General features: G+C 45.5%; 1 protein-coding gene and 2 pseudogenes across 1 annotated transcript in view; 1 reads left to right on the forward strand and 2 right to left on the reverse strand.

Moving 5' to 3' along the window:
* Window positions 1–16,722, reverse strand: part of FSTL4 (follistatin like 4) — a 362,076-nt gene that overhangs the window by 268,398 nt on the left and 76,956 nt on the right. The window lies entirely within an intron of this gene.
* On the forward strand, window positions 3,801–3,919 carry LOC111741194 (annotated as a pseudogene).
* On the reverse strand, window positions 9,437–10,018 carry LOC105293564 (annotated as a pseudogene).

Genomic DNA, 16,722 nt, shown 5'->3' on the forward strand with positions numbered 1-16,722 from the left:
AGTGCCACTATGGGCCAGGCTCTGTGGCAATGTCTGGGTTCACAAGGGTGACGAGTCAGACACAGTCCCTTACTGTAGGGAGTGACCCAGAATGGACCCACCATCAAGATGGAAAGTTTGGCTACCCAGACAGCAGCCTAGCGCAGGGATAATGCTGTAAACATCTGAGTCCTGTCCGCAGCATCTAGGAGGGCACTCCTATAGCGACCTGCCAGGAGAACAGGCAGAGGGCACTGTGTCCTGGCTCCTGAGGCTGACTTGTCTTGAGGAGGAGGGAGGGATGAAGAGAGGAATGGCAGCTGACACCAGGTGGAAACAGAAAACATCTGAGAAAGATGAGCGAGACCACAGTCAGGCAGTCTGCCTGTGGATGCAGCCCCAGTTTCGCCAAAAGCTGATGCTAATTGAGGCAAAAGGAAAGAAAATGCCACGCAAGTTGTTTGTTTGAAACAGAAGAAGGAAGCCAGACTGCAATGCCAAGAGACACAAACTCAGATCCAGGTTCCTGGCTGGCATTCTCTGAAGTCAGCACCACAGGGCAACACTGACTGTGTGCAACTCAGGACAAGAGAGTCTGTTGAAAACGGCCAGGCTCCCGTGAGACATCATCAGCAAAGAGTGGGGGCTGCCAAAAGGTCAGTCTGGTCTCAGCCCCGTTTGTCATAGGCCCTCAGAAATGGCTCGCTTCCAGAGAATGCTGCAGGGCCCAACAGAGGCTGACCTCTCACCCTGCCCAATGGCGCACATCACCTCCTGCCAGGCAAGCGGGTTACCCTTGCAGCTGCCCTTGGTCCAAGAGTGAACACAGATCTAGGGGCCCCAGCTATCATGAGAGTGAGCAGGTACAAGGGGACCTTCCCACCACAGCACACACCGAGCAGGGTGGGAGGTGAGGAGAAGATGGTATGTGTGAGGCTGGGAGTCCTAACACTCCCCTGGAAGGGCAAAGGCTTGGGAAGCCCTCAGCCAGTGCAACAGTCAGCTGCAATTTGATAAAAGAAGGGAGGCTCAGAGGATGCCCACAGGGGGCTCTGTGTCCCCGGGGAACAATGGCCCTCTGGCCCCTTGCTGATAATCCACAAGGGTCGCATAGGAGTGCTGGACAGAGACCTATGAGCTCTCATGGACTAAAGCCATCTTCAGAGAGAAAGCCAAGCACCCAGCAAAGGGCGTGTGGCTGGAGGCAGGCCTTTGCTCACATACCACATCTTTACGCGTACGCACACTGTAGTGAGCCCATGCCCAGAGCCCAGCCCAGCAAAAGGGCTAGGATACGCTGGCTGGGACTATGACTGGACTCTCTAAAGCCAGACCTTCTAAGCCAGCGAAGTCAGGGCTAGCCATCATCATCATGGACCACAGACTACTCCTGACCTCGGCCTTAGACTGGCTTTATTATTTAGTCTGGAGGCCAGGGCTAGTTCACCAGCCATGCTTTTCCGTTTGGGGTCACCGTTTCACAGAGCTTCTCATGATCAGTTTTTGTGGTTCAGCAAGGTACTGTGGGGCAGGGTGGTGGGAGGCCTCCAGGGCAGGCGGGAGAGTAGGCAGGGTCAGAGTCGGCTCAGCAGAAGACGAAATCCTCTCCTGCTGTCAATCCTGCCGCACAGCCTACAGGATGCCTCCTTAGCCCCTCATATAGGAGAGTGTCCCAAGCCCTCTGTACTGGAGGGGCTGGCTGCAAAGTTTCTACTGCTTCCTGTGGCCTGCCAGGTCTCCTAGCAAGAGTGTCTACTTCCATTTTATTCCTCTGGATCTTTCTCTCCCCTACCCCTACTCAAAATTTCCAGCATTCATCACTCTCCATGCCCTGGTTCCAGATACTTGGCTGCCTTTTGGTGCCCCCAAACTGGGCTCTGCCATCCCTGCCCCTTGTCCACCTTCCCCCAGCTGTACCTCTGCCCAAGTAGCAGGTACACAAAGGTTCTTTGTCCCCTGGGTATGGCATCTACTCTGCTGCACAACAAATTGGGCAATTTCTTCATCTCCCTTGAAGCAAATGAAAGACAGCAGTGGCAATAGTACTATCGCTTTTTTCTGAGCCCCCTTTTTGCAGAAAATTGAAATGCAGAAAGAAGAAAGCTTTTTGCGAAAGAGATTTCACTCAAAGGTCTTCTGACATGAAACTTTGAAGACGACATTGGAAAAAAGGCCACTTACACAAATAGGACTTTTTTTTTTTTAAGAAATAGAATTAAAATCCCTGTTTTCTTGACTAATCAAGAAAGTAAGAGCAGAATATGCTCACTGGCTTACATGTGAGGAGAACTATATTCTCCTACATTTATGAGAACCATCATGTGTCAAAGAAAAACTGCTTTCATATAAGGCTTAAAGCGGCTTATCTGAGAATTCTCATCCTGCTTTTGCCTGACGGCCTCTACTTCATAGGCCTCCACTGCTTGATCTGTACTTGGCAGTGGCACTTTCTACACACTGCTCAGCAACATCATCTACTGTCTCTTAAGTGACAAAAGCCTGGTGCCAGCATTGAGGACACTTCAAAGCTATCCCCACTTCTGTAACTGATGTTGGTATGAGGCCCTCACTGTCCCATTCAGTAAAATGAAGACATGTCCCTCGTTACTTTGCACAGTCATAAGGATAAATCAAGATCATGAATGTGAGACGGCTTAGAGCTGTCTAAATGTAAACACCTTGTATTTACTCATTAAGTAACAATTCTTACTGCTTCAGGAAACATGCTATGCAATTCTGGCTAAATTTCAACCCAGATATGACGTGAGGGGCAACTTCACCTAAAGAACTTTCCCAGCTCTTCTCTTGTTTTTATCTCTTTGTCAAGGATTTTAATACATTTATATTCCCCTTGATAGTAGCTGTGAATTTTGGTGTAAAAATGAAATGTTACTGCCTCGGGTAGTGCCACTGCTCTGCCCAGAAAAACAAAACAAAACATTTATGAGACATTCTCGAGCATCGAGAGCTTCTCTTAACGGCTGCAGAGAGGACCCTGCTGTAGCCCCCATGCAGGACACTTTCTTTTGGTGTCTGCTTCAGAACAAAGAAGAAGGCAGAGCTCACATTCACAGCTGGCTCTCTAAAGAAATATCTGCCTGGAGACTCGGAGAGGGAGCGGGAAGCGGGAGGGAGCCCTTCATGGGCAGTTAATGGCGCTGCTTCCCATGCAGGCAAACCTTGCCACTTCTGGCTGATTGGGAGGACGGCCAGCCTATGGGAGCAATGGCTGAATTTGGGAACATTGAAAGAAAACTCTAATTTAATTTCAGTTTTGCAAAACTCAAACTAGAAATGGCCAGGACTGGCTGCTCTGCGAGGTCCTTTAAACCCACTTAAGAAGAGGTAAATGGCTTATAATCAGCAAATTCCAAGTAAATGTGCAAATGGGAGCAGTCAAGGCAGCAGCAAACAAGCTGTTGTCTTGAGTGGGTTGGCTGGGCAGGACGCACACTCTGATGCAGGCTTGCTGACAAGCTTGGAGTCTCAGCAAACACTCGGGCCTTGGAAAACTTGGCCAGCTCCGGGCTATCAAGAGCTGTGGGTGAGGCATGCTGAATGGCTGAGGTCCGCTGTACATGGGCACACGCTGGTCCTGAACCCTGGTTCTCTGAGGGAGTGCAAGAGACAAAATCTCCTTCAAGTGGCAAATCACTCTCTTTCCCAGTTCTGGAATACGTTGACTGTCTTCCTGTTGGCAAATGCACATATTCCCAAGGTGGACAGGAAGTACTTGCCAATGGAAGTATCTGCAGTCACAGCAGGATTAGCTCACACTCAGGAACACGTAACCTTCACATAGCCATCAATAAAACATGGGCTCCTAAGGCCATGCCACCATGAATGTGCCCAATCTCATCTGATCTTGGAAGCTAAACAAGGTTGGGCCTGGTTAGTACTTGGATGGGAGACTACCTAGGAATACCAGGTGCTGTAGGCATTAAAAATAAATAAAATAAAACAAAACACGGGCTCGTGGGTGAGAGAGAGAGTGAGTGAAGGGTGGGGTAGGGGACTGAGATAGAAGGACAGAGACAGTGAGAGAGGGCGGGGCTGAGGGGTAGAACGGTAGGAGAGAGATCACGAGAGAGAGGCTGAGAGCAAGAGATTGAAGAGAGACTGACCAAGACAGCAGCGAGTGAGAGACTATGAGAGCATGAGAAAGACCTAAAGGGAGGAGAGCGAGGAGGGGGTAATCGGGGAGAAAAGAAGAGACCAAGAAGGGGCAAGGAAGACAGAACTTGAGAGAGATACGCAGAGACAGAGAGAGACTGAGAGACTGAAGGAGAGGCTAAGAGAAGGAGAGGGAGAGAGAGGCTGATTTCTGTAAGCAGTGGTAGAAACGGACATCGTTCTCAGCAAGCATTCTCGCCTCTGCTCTGGCCTTCGGTTTCTTTAAAACTAGCTCAATCATCGACCACGTCTGAAAATGCTTTTGAGGAGATAAGGCGAAGAAAAATGAGTTCCCTATGAAAAATCTATCACTCGACACAAGGTGCTATCACTGGCTTGCACTAAGAAGGCAGAGGCAACCTGGGTGACCCCTCACGGCTGATGGGTGTGCTATGAGAAGAGCCTCCGGCCCCAGCTCCTGGTCTACAGTGAGATGGCTCAGGCCACAGCCAGGAGCAGGAGAGCGACAGCCTTACAAGGGCCGGGGAGCCTTAGAGCTGGAGCTGCCAAGGGGGCTGGAGAGGGGAAGGAGCTTCGGACTACCCTGTCTTCAGTACCACATCCATACTGAAGCTCCACAAAATCACGCAAAGTAACATCATCCACATCTGACCGGTGAGGAGACGGAGGCTCAGGCATGATAACTCGCTGGAAGTTATGTAGCCAGCAGGAGGAGAATCTGGGGCTTCACATCTGCAGGAGGCCCCTGACTCTGGCCTCCAGAGAAGAGCACTGTAGTTTGTCAGGATTTCTACCCATCTAGACTGCTCTGACAGTGTCTAGGGGACATGGGTCTGGCCCTGGAATCCAATGCACCAGTGAACCACAAAGAAGAACTGGCAGAGACTGTTCAGAGCAGGCGGATACCAGGAACAGTCTTGAGTCCTTTTTAAAGCACCCTGTAAGCTCAAGAGGACCCCCGCTGTGGACATTGACCATGTGGGCATGGAAGACGGGGTGGGGGGTGAGGAGCCTGACACAGAATTCTTGGTCTTACTGCCCAAGTCATGCCTTTACATCTGTGCTTAGCACATGCCACTTCCAGGGTCACCAAGCTCAGGATGATCACACATAGTAAAGGGCAGATGCCTACGACTTATGCTGCTGCCTGTTTGGTATTCTCTTCCTCCTGCAATCTGAGCTGTCACCATCTTTCCTTGCAGATGATGGAGGATGAGCCACTCTGAGGTTAAGCATCACTCATGGGGGGCCCTGGATACATGACAATAGGGTCCTGTTTTGGTGAATTGTTCTGCTAACAGTCTACCTCTGTGACCTCGGATAAGCGACTGCCTCTAAACCTCAGGTCTTCTCTATTAAATATAAAATTTCTAACTTATTGGGTCATGGTGAGAGTGTCCTGACCTGGTGATAAAAAGATTTTAGCTCAGTGCCTGGTTGATGGCAAGTTCTCACTCAGGAAAGGTGAGTCAGCCATGGGAAGAGGCTGCTTCCCGCTCTGTGGCTGCTGCAATGTGTGGCAGAGCCCCCACTCACCATCTCTCGGCTGAGACTTCCATAGAGCCTCAGCAAAGGGCTAGCACCTCGGACTGGTTCTGATTTCAGGAACATCCTGGGAGACCTGGTCTGCCTCCGACCCTGCTGCTGTGGGCCTCGGACTCTCCATCGTTAGGACCTAGTGTGGAGCATGAGGTCCAAAAACGATGGTCCAGTCCAGCACTATCACTTTATAGATGGGAAATCTGATGTTCCAAGATGGAAGGGGTCATGCTCCAAAGATAGTTGAGGAACTAGAATCAGACCTCGTCCCACATAACTGTGTTTTACAGGACTGGAAGTATATATACATATATGTATTTCTTAACTGGATTTTCTAATTTTGATTTTGTTGCTAGAATTATTATGTGTTACTATTTTTTTAAAAATGTCAGGAGAAATGAAACGATCATTGCGGGAGGCTGTCTTTTTGGTAAGAAACCTATACAGATTGATAATGGGGCATCTCCATCCATGTACAGGGTGGAGATCACATGTTTATCTCTGAGTGAGAAATGCTATTAAAAATGTAGATTGGGAAGAAAACTCCCAAACCATTGTCAATTTTCATTCTTGGGGAAAATGAAAATACTGAAGCAAGAACTTCCTTAGGAGTGTGGGGGTGGGTGCTAGGCTGTGAATGAACTTGGCATGCTTCAGAGGATCCACCTTCACCGTAATCTCATAGACCCCAGGATGCTCCTCACCTCCCAATGGGGCCCCTCACACCCCTGCCCCCGCCAACTGCTTTTGGACCCCTAACCCTGCTCCTCTGGCATTTGATCTTTTTCTGGAGACTGCCGACGAGAGATTCAGAACCTGGGCCCCTGAAGCTCCTGCTGTAGGACCTGTCCAAACGGCCATCCCACAAGCCCTCAGTGAGCGGAGGGCTGGGGCGCTGGGAGCGGCCATGCAACGGTGTTTAATAAGCACAGCCGGTGCCACTGGAAGCTGGATCCCTCCTTCCTAAGACTCCCATCCTGACACGGGTTGCTACCGATCAGGCCAGCAACATCCAGGATACTTAAGAGAAACACCAAGCTCTGGACTTCTGAAATGAAGGGGCAGGCCCTCAGGAGAACTCACCTTCAGCTCACTGCTAGGGAACCTCTACCCAGCCTAGTAGTCTGTGAAAACCTGCTTCCTGTTCAGAAACTCTCATCGCACTGAGTGTTGGGACGGGCCAGGTGTGATGCAGAGAGAAGGGGAACCTAACCAAGCTGACGATGTAATCGTTGTGTGCACATGCTGTTCATGCCAGGGACTTTCACTGTGACTACGTCGGGTGGCATGAAGCGGGGGCCTCCGATTTCCAAGTGAGGAACACTCGGTGTCTCTGAGTTTCTATCCAGAAGGCTTTATTGCCTCAGATGTCAACCATGCCCTCAGGAGAACCTTGGGCTGAGACTCAGAAGACATGCACAAGCTCAGGTACCAGTGTGGGTCCTGGAGAGAAACCTTCCCTTGCAGAGCACACACAGCACACTGTGTCGCACCCCCCCAAATGACCCCTATCTATCTCCTCAGCTCTGTGTTGTCCAAGGGGGCTCCCTGTCTCTCTGCCAGGATGGCTCTGAGTCCCCTCTGGGGGTTGACAAAGGGCAAAGAGCCACTTATCACTGACATTTGAACAGATGCTCATGCACATAAGCCAGGTCACCTATGCTCTGGAAGCAAGTCTCTAGCCTGATTGCTGCAAACAGTGACATCATCTCCTACAGCTCATCCCTTTTGCCAGGAAATGCCCATTTCCATGCTAACTTTGACTGCCAGGAACCAACATCTCATTACAAGTCATCCTCTTCTTTGTCAAATTTGTTTCCCTTTTTAAGCTTTATTTACCTGCCCTGGTTTATGTGTATTTTCTCAAAAGACTCCCCACCCCATCCTTTATGCACGTCACCTCTCATCCTTTTTGCCTCATTCATGTTTTTGTTTGGTCTTATTTTGTTTTGCTTTGCTTTAAAAAAAAAAAAAATCTACATGGTGTCATAAAAAAATGAAGGAAAGACTACAATGAAAGTGTTTTGCTCAGGTATCACAGAGCACCGGTAAGCTGTGTGGCAGAATGATAAACGTATCTACCTCTTAGGCTGTTTTGACCTTCGAATGAATTAAAAATAAGGCACATGGAAATCTTTGGCACATAAGCATTATTATATCAGTCTTGCCAGAGTTTGATGAATTTTATTGTTTTCATTAGGAGGCTAGATTTTGGTATTGTTGATCATCACTATTGTTTATTTTCTATTAATTTTTGCTCTTTATTATTTTCAAAGTCTTGAGTTGACTCTTGGCCCTTTGATTTTCAACTTTTCCAGTTTTCTAACATCATAGTCATTGAAGGCTATGATTTTCCCTCCAAGTATCGCATTAGCAGCATCCTATGTACTTTGACATATAATGAATCCATTATCGTTCAGTTTTAAATGTTCAGTAATTTTCATTATGACCTCTCCTTTGACCTTTGAATTTAGAAGTATATTTTTAAGTTTCTAAATGTATGAATTTGCAGTGGGCTTTTTGTTATAGATTTATAATTTTATTGCACATTGGTAAAAGACTATATAGTCTATCAATTACTTAGTATTTGTTGGAGTTTTTGTGGCCTAGAATATGGTTAATTTTAGTAATTGTATGTGTAAAAGGTGTATACTAGGTGCACAGTGTTACATACAGTGACTGGATTAAGCTTATTAATTATAATGTTCAAATGTCTAATTTTTAATGATTTTGCTTGCTTGATTTTGTGAAACGTATTTTAAAATATCCCAATATGATGGTGAATTTGACAATTTTCTCCTGTAAATCTCTAGGCTTTGCTTTATGTATATTTAGTACATATATTGAGTGCATATAGGTTCATAATTGTTATGTCAGTTATGTCTTCCCAGTGAATTGTTTCAGTCTTCAGTGTACAATAAATCCAATAATGTGTCTGTATCTTAATGCATACTTGATTTTAATGCTACTGCAAAGCATTTTTTTCTTTTAGTATGTGTTAGTATACATTTTTCTTTGAATTTCATTTTAAATTTTGTGTCATTGTATTTGGACCTGACTTTTATAAATAGCACAACTCTAGAGTTTAACATTTCACTCTGAGAATTGCTGGTGACTAACAGATGAGTCCAACCCCAAAGTAATTATTACTGATACATCATACATTTTTGCCGTCTTATTTTATTCTTATTTATGTATTATTGTTTTTATTACTTTATATTATACTTTTACTTTGCTTGATTTTTTTTCTATTTTCTTGCTTTCTATTGAATGGGTTTAGTGCTATTTATCCAACTCCTCCCTTTCTATTCTTCTGTGTTAGAAGTTATACTCTGTATCTATTCTTTTATAGGTTGCCCTTAAATTTTTAATATCCATTTTGACTTAAAACCTAAAGTTTATATATTATTAGGGCCTGTTATCTTCTCAAACAATACAAAATCATAAAATGCTTTACAACTGGTCATCATTATTACCTAACATCTCATATTTAAATACTCTAAAACTAGTCATCCTATTATTGCTATTTTTCTATAGTCAATGCTTACTTATATCCACCCATGTGTTTGTCTATTAGCTTTTCTCACTAGTAATTTTTGTATTCCATTATTATCTTCCGGGTTCAATTTGCTTTCTACTAAAATATATATTCTTTTTTTTCCTTTTTTCTTTTTACTGCAAAAAGCTTTATTGTTTCAATTTGGTCCAAAGCATGAGAGAGGGCTCCAGAGTGGTTAGAAGGCTGCCTGGTGATTGAAGGGAGAGGCTCAGGCACAAGGCCAACACCACAGGGATGCAGAGGGGCCCCTCAAAAGCCTCTGGGCTCCAAAAGCTCCTAGTCATGCTTGAGGGTGAGCATCTTGAAGAGATACTCGCCCGTCCCAGCCTAGGGCCAGCTGGCTGGTCTGTGGAGGTTAGTCAGGTGGTTGTCCATCTTCTTGATGAGTTTAACCTTCTCATCTAGGGAGTGGCTCTACAGAAATTCAGAGAGTTAGGCGTCTGCATCAGTAGAATCCAGGGCATGCAGATCCAAAAGGGCCTGGTTCAGGTTCTTCTCCATGACCATGGCAGCTTCCATAGCATCCCAAGTTTTACCTCACTCATCTTGAGAAGGTTTCTGTAGGGCCTGGAAGAGGGTACCGCTGCCATGCTGGTTTTGCATCTTTAAGTGATGCTCAGCACCCTCGTGTTTCTCCTTGGCCAACTTGTGGGAGAAGTGGCCCATGCCTTCCAGAGTCACATTGTCACAGTTGAAATAGAAGCCCAGAGAGAGGTAGATGTAGGAGGCCCGCAGATGCAGGTTGACCAAGTGGTCGTCTGTGGCCTCTATCTTGGTGGAATAATTCTGACAGATTTGAGAGCTCATGGTTGTTCAGCAATGAGTTAAGCTCAAAAAAATGGTGTTGGCTGGTCTCCGAGGCCAAGGATGGTTGAGAAGGTTCTGAAGGTTGCAACTAAAAATGATGTTGGAAGGTGGTCAGAAGCTGGAAGAAGGGGTTTCCTTGGGTCTATTCTGTCCAAACACTGTTGAAGCAAGAGACATATTGGAGGGGCTGCTGAGGGCACTGCCTAAAGTATATTCTTTAGTAGCTCTTTCAGAGATGGTCTGTGAATGGTAACTTCTTGAATGTCTGTCAGGAAGTATCTTTGCCCTCACTCTTGAAAAGAATTCTAAGCTATTTTCCCTCATATTTTGACAAAATTATTTGATTGCCTTCTGGACTCCACTTTTGCAGATGAAAGTTTTGCAATCAGTAATTGTTCTTTTGCAGTTAATCTTTTTTTTTTTTGTCATTTTGATTGCTTTTTATCTTTGGTATTCTGCAGTTCACTGTGAAATAATTTGTATTTATTCCGTTCGGGACTTGGCGTGCTTCTTCAGCCTGAGAATTTAGATCTCCCTTTAATTCTGAGAAATTCTTAGCGAATATTACCTCCAACGTTCCCTGTCTGCCATTTCCTCTATATTTTCCTTATTGACCTCCCTATTCTTTCTTCAAAAATCTTAATATCTTTTAACAATAGCTCAACGATATCTTAATATTTTTCTCTCAATATCTGTTTTATATTTTCCATCTTTGTGTTGCTCTGCATTGTTTTCAGGATAATTTCCCCAGAGCTATCTTCTAGTTCAACAATTCTCTTTTCAGCTATGTCTAATAGGCTTTTTAACCCATCCATTGAGTTATCTATTGTAATAACTTTAATTTCTAGAAATTCTACTTCTTCAAATTTACCTGTGTTTTTTTCTCTATAATTCTTTCTTTACAATTCTCCCCTCTCTTTTAACTATGTTAATCATTTCAAACATGAATTTTTAATGGTCACTTTTATGTTGCTTTATTACCTGAAGATTCTGGAGGACTTAACCCTCCTGCGTGCTGAGTCTGTTAACTCTTCCTCCTGGCAAATAACTTTCTTATAATCTGCAATTTTATATTTTAGGCTTTACTTTTCTCTTTCTCATGGGCATCCCATATATTCTGGTGTGAAGGTATTTATTTGAAATGGATTTACATGTATTTCTTCTAGGATCCCTAGTGGTTTTACTGATTTGAGACTTATCTTCAAGTTAATTTCTAGGTTCAGAATTTCAACACCATATAAGTAGTGTAAATTCAGACTTTGACACAAATGTGTGGAGCAAACTCCAGCAGATCAAGGTTTAGTTCCCCAGGTTTAGGCCTATGTTGGGGCCTGCTGGTATGGTGCAGGCCCAGCCCACACTTGCTGTCCTGCATAGGTGTTAAAGCCCTTGCTACAAACCCTGAATCTGATACTGCCCCCTCAAACTGCAGGGTGCCATGGCATTGGCTTGCTCGCTAATGAGTACCTTTGAGAGTTCTTTGTTCATTTAGAGCACCTAGGAAATCTCCTTACCTTCGGGTTCAAACATATATTTAGAAAGTAAGCAAAAAAATAAACTTTTTTTCTAGTGATATTTTATCTGACGTTTATATTTGGAGTGGGGAGAGTGGAGGGGTCTGGTGTCAACTCAGATCATCCTCCTATAGGAAGTTAAATCTTCCAGCCTCTTGCCTCAATATTTGTTTTCTTCTGAGGTAAAAACCAGCCTGCAGCCAATTGTTGCTTCAAACTCCACAAAGTTAAAAGAAAACTCCAATAGTGAAGCACAGAGCTCTAGCATGTGTAATAAGAATAACAGACCTACTGTGTGCCAGACACTGTTCTAAGCACTGTAGCCATACTTAGACATTTGATCTGTATGATAGCCCTTCGAGGTAGGTAATATTATCCATTTTATAGTTAAGGAAACTAAGAACAGAGAGATCAAACATATGTAGCAGCTATGTGATTAAGAACGCCTGAACAACAGCAGAAAGAGGAGGAAAGGAAGGTATTTTCACTTCCTTAGAGTTGCGATGATGGAGGATTTATGTGATGGTCTCACAACTTTTATCTGCCACTGAGGACTTAATGCTGGCCTATCCTGCCTAAGATGATATTTGTGGTGATGTCTTTTTCACATTATGTTATTTAAATGTGTAATTTAATTTCCTTGAAAGCTTTCCAAGTCTGACATCACACAGGAGTGAGTTCACTGAATCACTGGTGCCATCACTAATGTCCCAGGAACATTGGCACACACGGAATCTCACGGTTGAAATATATTTGCAGACATTTTCGGATGCCCTGCCAGCATAGAATACACTGAGAAGTAGTAGTTTTTGAAGATAAAAAATGTTCAACAACCGCATCCTTAGACCTTATGGGATTCCTAGCATAGATTTTGATCAGCTGAGTCTGAATTTCAAGGGGCTGAAACATATATGAAAACTCTGAAATCCTGATGTCACTTTGAAGAGCAGGGTCTGGTTTATATACACATTCATCTCCTTTACAACAATTCAAAGAAGGAGGCCTGAGGCCCGTGCCCTGGAAAAACCTGCCGGTGCCACCCTCTCACGAACAGACCCCAGCAGAGAGAGGCACAGGCTCATGTGCCAAGGCAGCCTATGCAAATGCTTTGATCAATCTGCAAAGCGAACAGTTCTTTTAAGCTGCAGGTTACTTTTATTAAATATTTTGTCTAGTGAGGCTCTAAACAACTGTCTGCATTCTGAGGAAGAAAGCCAAGCATACCTGTGTTGAGCAAACAAAGCAGGCAGGATGGTTCCTGCCTTGGCACATAGTATCTTGATGGAAAGAAGTCCAGGAATGAACATCCAGAATCATTTATGAGGAGGATCAGCACAAATGCTGGCTTGCTCGCAAACCGGCCGGGACTGGGAGACACAGCAGGTATGAGAGATGGGACGCACATGCTGGGACTTGCCCAGGTCCCTCTGGGGACGGGTCAGACTGCCTGGGGGGAGGTTCTGGGCTTCCAGAGAAGCTCAGTGGCTGGTTCCAGACAATCCACTGGGACTGCTGATGAAAGAGCAAGGATGTCAGGTGTGGTGGTCGCACCTGGAAGGCAGTTGCCCATATCAGTGAGGGAATATCAATCCTGAGAGTAAGTGCTACAAGCCACACAGTGAAACTGGCCCATTTGTGGATATCTCTAAGGGATGAACAAATAATCCAAGTAACTGAGCTTAAGACCATTACATGGTGAAAACTGTTTCCTTCTATGCATCATCATTTTGGACGGCGCCCCTTCCCTAGGGTATGACACATTCTCAGCCCTTTTACAAAGAGAGAACTGAACAGTGCTTTTTGAAAAAGTCAGAGTTTTACTAACCCAGAGCACGGATAAATCCTGGGGACAGAAAATTTTCTCAAACATTACTTGACTAGAGAAAGAGATGAAGGAATGTGGGATGAACTCCAGTGGTAGTCTGGAAGCTCTAAGGAGGAGGAATTGGGGTGGTAGTCGCTTTGGGAGGGGCACCTGAGGATTCATCTTGAAACCTCACGCACACAGCACACCCACTACTCTAACTCAGAGTATGTATTTTTGAAGGAGGTGCTGGAGAATATTGTGGGAGAGCTGCGGCTCCCTCTCCCCAGCCACCCTGCAGTACCACCAGTGAGTAGGTTGGGTGCCATGCCTGAAGACAGACCCAAGTCGCAGACAAGCCCAATGCACAGACCACTCAGTTTGGGTTCTGCAGAAGTACCTTCTGGGTAAATTCTCTCATGCAAATCTCTTTCTCAAGTTTTCGCTAAATCCTGGCTTTCTTGGGAGCATCTTCTATTTTAAAAAAATATAACATACAATTTTATAACCATGTTCTATTCTGCCTTCCATTTAAAGAGCAAGGGGAAAAATCAGCGGGCAGAACAGGCAGACACGGGGACTCCTCCAGGAGCAGCAAGTTCATGCATCCTGGTCTGAGTCAATTCCAAGTTTATCAGAGATGTCGGATGTCAGTGCATTGTGGACTCCAGCCCCCCAGTGCCAGGTCAGGGCTATCCGGTCAGGCACCATGGGTGTGTGGGTGACATGCAGATGCTGGATCTGATAGAGATGGAGTATGCCTTTTCCTTGGATCAAGGGGATGTGTCCCCCACGACTGGATGTCAGAGAAAGAGGCCTGATGAATGGGGATAAAGAACAGCCCTCAGGACTTCCTAGACTCTCAGACTGGTGGACGAAGCTGAGGTTTCTGCCCCTACCCCTCAGGCAAACAACAATAACAATAGTGTCAGCAGTCACAGCGACCATTTACTGAGTGTCCACTATGAGTCAAGCGGTATTCTAAGGGCTTCTGATTTCCACAAACCCTCTGTGAGGTAGGCTTTATTACATTCATCTTATAGGAGAAGACACTCAAGAAAAGTAACCATCTCAAGGTCACGTAGCTAAAGTGGCAGAATCAGGATTGGAACTCAGATTCGACGGAGTCTTGAGCTCTCGGCCCTGGTCCCTCTGGGGACAGCTCCTCCGTGGTGGGGAAGGGGAGGTCTTGGATAATTCTGAACCAATGACCTCAGAGCTGGGCTCTGTGGCCGTGCTTGCAAGGCCTGAGACCAGGGATAGAGATTTCCATTTTTTCTGTCCATACGTGTCTTCCTTGTTTAGAGGAAATGCCTACAGCATCACCCCACAAAGATGTCTGACAGGGAATACAGGAACTTCTCAAATCCCCGAAGCCCAGCATGTTCTCAACACCAACGAATCACACACACACACACACACACACACACACACACACGCGCACGCACACACACGCACAGAGTAGTGTGGCAGAGCATTGACCAGTTGGGATGGATCCCAGCCACAATGCTCAGTTCAGCCAAATGGGTGCAGACTAGCTAAATGTCAGTCCTTCTCACGGCCACGTTTTAAAAACCACACACGGGAGTTCAGCTAAGCAGCTCTCATCATATCACTGTCTAACCTGGTCCTAACCTGGCTGGCTTAAAGCTAGGAAAACAGCTCTGAGAGTAATCAGAGGCCGAGTGTTTGCTGACCCCTCTGAGACATCTGACCATTTGATAAGAGCCTTCTCATGGTTATACACATTGCTGGGTCCTGAAAGGTCCTGGGAGCGTGAAAGGACTCCCTCAGTAACACAGGTGGAAGACGCATTTTGTCGTGGAACCAGACGAAGGCCAGCCTTCCTTGGTCAGGGCTACAGGGCTGAGTCTCCAGGAAAGGCTTGCGTAAATTGCAATTGCCAACTGCTTCCCCAAATTCAAACTCCGGAATGAGATAACCTCCCAGGGTTTCACCGTGGCTTAAGTTTGTCTATTCATAACAGTGACAACTTATATTTGCTTCACTGAAGCACACCCTTATATGATTTTCAATTCCTTCTGTGACTGAGCAGGGGCTCAACTGATTAATCCCGTGTTGGGGATTCGGGGCCTGTGACATGCTGCTGAAGCCATCCTACCTCACGCCTCCTTCTCATCCCTTTGAAGTCCTCCAGGCAGCAACGATCCATACCCATCCCCCGCTCCCACAGCACATATTTTAGCTTGATTATGAGATCCTGGAAAGAAAGGCAGGACCTAAATTCTGCCTTCTCGTGTTTTATTTGACATACATTTGTTCCATCAACCAATGTGCATTTAGTGCCCACTCAGTGCAAGTCTTATCTTTACAACTAGCCCACAGGGGCCATGCACCATGCTGCGTGTTCCTTTTTATCACCACCTCTCACGGGCCAGCCAGAGCCTGGGGATGGAAAGGGTGCTTCAGAAAATTCTAGAGCGTTGAATAAGTATGTGCTCTGCTCCAGCACTAGAGAGGGAATCCCAAAGTTAAAGGGTCTTTTATCTCATCGGTCTGGCTCTCCGGCCCCCTTCTTCCTCCCCTCCACTTTCACACTTTCACTTTTATGAACTCATGTGACCTTCCCAGTGTCCCTGCAAGAGAAGGTGAGCCCTCACTGTACAGTGTTCATGGCAGTTGGCTGACTTGTCCTCGCTTTATGTATCAGTGAGCCTCGGAGTTGACACCATGGCTCACTCTTACTGAGCCCCGGGCTAAGGCTTCTCACACTACACGACTCTGCCGTTGAGCAAAGGAATAACGAGACCAAGGTGGTAAGTTCAATTCCCTCCTCAGAGGAAGCCCTTTTCAACCTGTCTTCACAGAATGACTCAAAAGGCAAAGCTTTGATCCTAAAGGGTCCAGCTGGAGCATATATGTCTGGAACTTTGCCTCAGCAGCAAGAAGGCCCAGCCTCCTGACTCTGGAGGTGTTGTGTCATCTTGGGGTGCAAAGATCAGCACACAGACACACAAAATAATAAAGGTGTTAATTTTCTAAGCTTGAGCCCTGAGGCAAAATAGCCATGTATAAAAAAAATCAAACTGATGAACATATTAACCTTTCAGGATATAAAAGCTGATACAATAACCAAATCCATTTCCATAAAGGATTTCCTAAAGACTAATTCTCCTCTCTAACCTTTCTAGATCGAGTAGAGGATCATATGATAACTTAACATAATTAAATTCTCCAAAAGAAATTGCCCAGAGAGAACAAACTGGACACATGGAGGGAAGGCATTCAGCCTTCAACATTCCTGTAAAACACAGGTACAGACAAGACTCCTGTTTGCCTAATAAAAATCTGTGCTTTAACTTTTGAATTTGCTTGGCCTCTAGAGGAGGGGGAGATAAAAGGGAGACTCTAAGTGCTGTGTAATT

This window comes from Pteropus vampyrus, unplaced genomic scaffold (assembly GCF_000151845.1).
Source record: "Pteropus vampyrus isolate Shadow unplaced genomic scaffold, Pvam_2.0 Scaffold74, whole genome shotgun sequence".
NCBI classification, from domain to species: Eukaryota; Metazoa; Chordata; class Mammalia; order Chiroptera; family Pteropodidae; genus Pteropus; species Pteropus vampyrus.